This window comes from Micropterus dolomieu, linkage group LG22, assembly GCF_021292245.1.
Source record: "Micropterus dolomieu isolate WLL.071019.BEF.003 ecotype Adirondacks linkage group LG22, ASM2129224v1, whole genome shotgun sequence".
NCBI lineage: Eukaryota > Metazoa > Chordata > Actinopteri > Centrarchiformes > Centrarchidae > Micropterus > Micropterus dolomieu.
The window spans coordinates 27611584-27614898 of NC_060171.1; the positions used below are offsets into that span (position 1 = coordinate 27611584).

Genomic DNA, 3315 nt, shown 5'->3' on the forward strand with positions numbered 1-3315 from the left:
GTGCTTTGCAGGGAGCCTGTTGTTTTATGTTGTTAGTGGACTGCAAGTCGTTAGCGCGGTGATATTGTTATAGTTGGAGAGAGGCTGCGGAGCGTGCTCAGGGCTACATACCAACCCGGTGTCCTCACATAAGAAGCAGAATAGTGGCTGTTCCAAGCAACAGAAGTGTACCTCATTTTTAAGTGAGGTTACAGCCCATTGACAGGAAGTAAATTTTTATTTATTAATAAGTGATTTCATTGAAAAACTGTATATAGTCCCTTTAAGCTTATTTTTAAAATTTCTTTATGAACATAGGCTACGTAGTAATTGTTGTATTAATTGGTTTTGCTGAGGTGCATTCAAAAAGTAATTTCCATTAAGTTTGGGTATTCACAATGTGCAGTAGTGAAACAAACTGTGTACACACCATTGAAGAGGGATTCTTCTGACATGGTGTCGCATTTGTCTGATAGAGGAAAAGGAACATGTCAGAAGTGGGATTCGAACCCACGCCTCCAGAGGAGACTGCGACCTGAACGCAGCGCCTTAGACCGCTCGGCCATCCTGACGAGACAGCTATCATATACACAATTTCAAACTTCTCTATATTTTTACCACGTTGGTTGAAAACAGCTTCTGTTGGTGTCTCGCCAGCAACAGGCTGGTTGCCGTTGGCGGGAGCACGAGCAGCATGTTAAAGCTGTATCGCCTCGTTTCTCTAGGTCTACAGCTGCTTTAATCTAGATCAGACAGTCATAACGTAACACTACACACAATGTCCGTGTTTATAAAGAAGGTAAGCACTGCTTCCGCCACAATTGGGATAACTCCGTTCGAAGGAACGTTAAAGTTCCAAAGACATACCTTCGTGATTACTACGGACATAAAGTTATGTGTATATGAACATTATGACTGATCTAGATAAAGCAGTTGTAACTTTAAGTTTAACGTTGCAGCTTTAACATATGCTGCGCGGGCTATCATGGATAATGTTAATAATCAGTTCCCGGCGGTCGATTGCACGACACCTGTCCCGCTTAGACAACTTCAGACCAGACATGATGTCGCATTTGTTTGATGAGGAAAAGTTTGTTGTCAGAAGTGGGATTCGAACCCACGCCTCCAGAGGAGACTGCGACCTGAACGCAGCGCCTTAGACCGCTCGGCCATCCTGACAGTAAGTGCAAGACAAACACTACCCCTGTATTATTTGAATAAAAGACAATACCAAGTTCTGTCAGAGGCTCTGCAGCAACAGCGGAACAACATTCCTACATGGCTCTCTTGCTACCTCTGCTGGCGTTTTTTTTAACGACTCATTTGCTGGACAAAACCTAAAAATGAATTTTCCATGATTAGGGAATGACAACAGAAATCGTATAAATATCTAACTTTAACGTTATAGTTGATATATCTGTTGTGCTTAGTCAGATAGCAGCAAAGTTTTAATGGACAGACCAGGTTCCCCCTCCGGACTCTGGACTCAGGACACTGACAAAGTGTAAAATTGTGATTCGTAGCCACTTACAAATCCATCCATCCATCGTCAACCGCTTATCCTGACTGAAGTCAAGCCAGCCTCCACTTCGAAAACGACAGTCAAGCCAGCCCTCGCGCTGTTTTGCGATGCGTGTTTTTTCTAGGCATTACGATAACATCGTGTGGCAGCACATTTCATAATGAAAGTGAACTTCTGCTGAACATAATGCAATTGATGTGGCAGAAACGATTGAATAAATAAATAAATGCTTAAGACAACACAAGTATCTAAAGAAAATATTACATTCTGACAGAAAGCTTACTAAATTCAGCCAAAATTCGAATTTGGTATATTATTTGGACTTTAATAATTAGTTAATGTTATGTTTATTTTATTTTATATTCATTGATATTCTAGTTCTTTGTAAAGGAAAAAGTTGCACTCTGCTCTAAATCTTTTATTTCACTCGTTACACTATGGTTACACATAGTGATTTGCACTGGTCACATCATGTTATGACTCAGATCATTTCGGTGCCGACATGCAGCAATCACTTAACGTGGAAAAACACTGCTGGATGGTGGCGAGCGCAAAAAAGAAACAATGTTGCCTTCAGGCTCCCACCACAAGCTACATCCGAGGGCAGTGAATGTAAATCGACACCCACCTATACAAACATGTGCCAGCTAAAGGTAACAAGCGAACATAATATAAAGATACAGTAATTCACATAAGAGTATCTACACTAGTGTTAATTGCTGGAGTATGCTAACTATCTCCACAGTATTAAAAACAGCAGGGAGTAGGCTATCCTAATATTCCACTTAGGCTATTCGTGGTCACAGACCAGCCCGGTCTGATTCATCATAAAATTGTAATAATGCTAAACACACATTTTGATGGAATTCTGATTTAAATAAAATAATTTTGTATGACCTCTGAAATATCAAACAGAAAAAAATCCTCAGATGTCACGTGTACTCGACCCTTGAATAAGATATTTCCTACCGCATACGGTACGTAAAAGCAGCACAATAGGCTACAATGGGCTGTTTGCTTTGGTTTGCTCACGAGCGCTGGGTGAAGCGGTCGGGTGCAGAGCTGCGGGAGGGAGCGGACAAACGTCAACAGACAGCAGTTTGTACCGTGTGCACAAACCCGAAAACACCGAGAAACATTACAGAAGAATGACTGTTTAAATCTAATGGAAAAATAAAAAGGTCCTTCAGCTGATCCTACACGTTTACAATGTTTATCTTGAATTTTTCATCGAGAAAATATATAGCCTATAGATATATATAGGCCTATAGAGGGTATATAAATAGGCTAGACCTATATATAGCCTATGTGTGTGTATGTGTAGGCTAGCCTATAGCATATAGACTTTACAGTTTGAATATAAGCTCGGCTATATAGTTTCTAATTTAAACACTATTTTACTGGCTGATTGTCAATTCTCCTATGCAGAATAGTCCTAGATGATGCATTTAATAGTAGGCTTAGGCAATTATTGGTTTTCTTTCAAACATTTGTCTGAGCTTTAATTAAGTGAGTAAATGATGATTACCTGATAACACTATAGCCTACTATTGGCTACCTTTTATTTTGAGGGGCCACATGTCGGAAGTCCACTTTGTAGCCTACCTAGGAACGCATCTTCACTATAAGTGCTCCTCCACATCCTTTCGTTTTGTAAATCCGTGCGCAAACTGAGCACATGACTTTTTGGTCTTTGCACACCGAAATTTCTACTCCGAGATTTCCTGCTGGCCACACGTAGCGTATAGAAAGGACATCATAATATCCTACTGGGGGAAACAGGTGAAAAATACAGAAAACGAGACAATCTGTAG

At 40.4% G+C, this 3315-nt stretch overlaps 2 non-coding genes across 2 annotated transcripts; both read right to left on the reverse strand.

The window, feature by feature from the left end:
• Positions 1-468: 468 nt before the first annotated feature.
• trnal-cag lies at positions 469-551 on the reverse strand. The gene has a single exon. It is a non-coding gene; the product is annotated as a tRNA-Leu (tRNA).
• A 524-nt stretch (positions 552-1075) lies between these two features.
• On the reverse strand, positions 1076-1158 carry trnal-cag. Its single transcript has one exon. It is a non-coding gene; the product is annotated as a tRNA-Leu (tRNA).
• Between the last annotated feature and the right edge of the window lie 2157 nt (positions 1159-3315).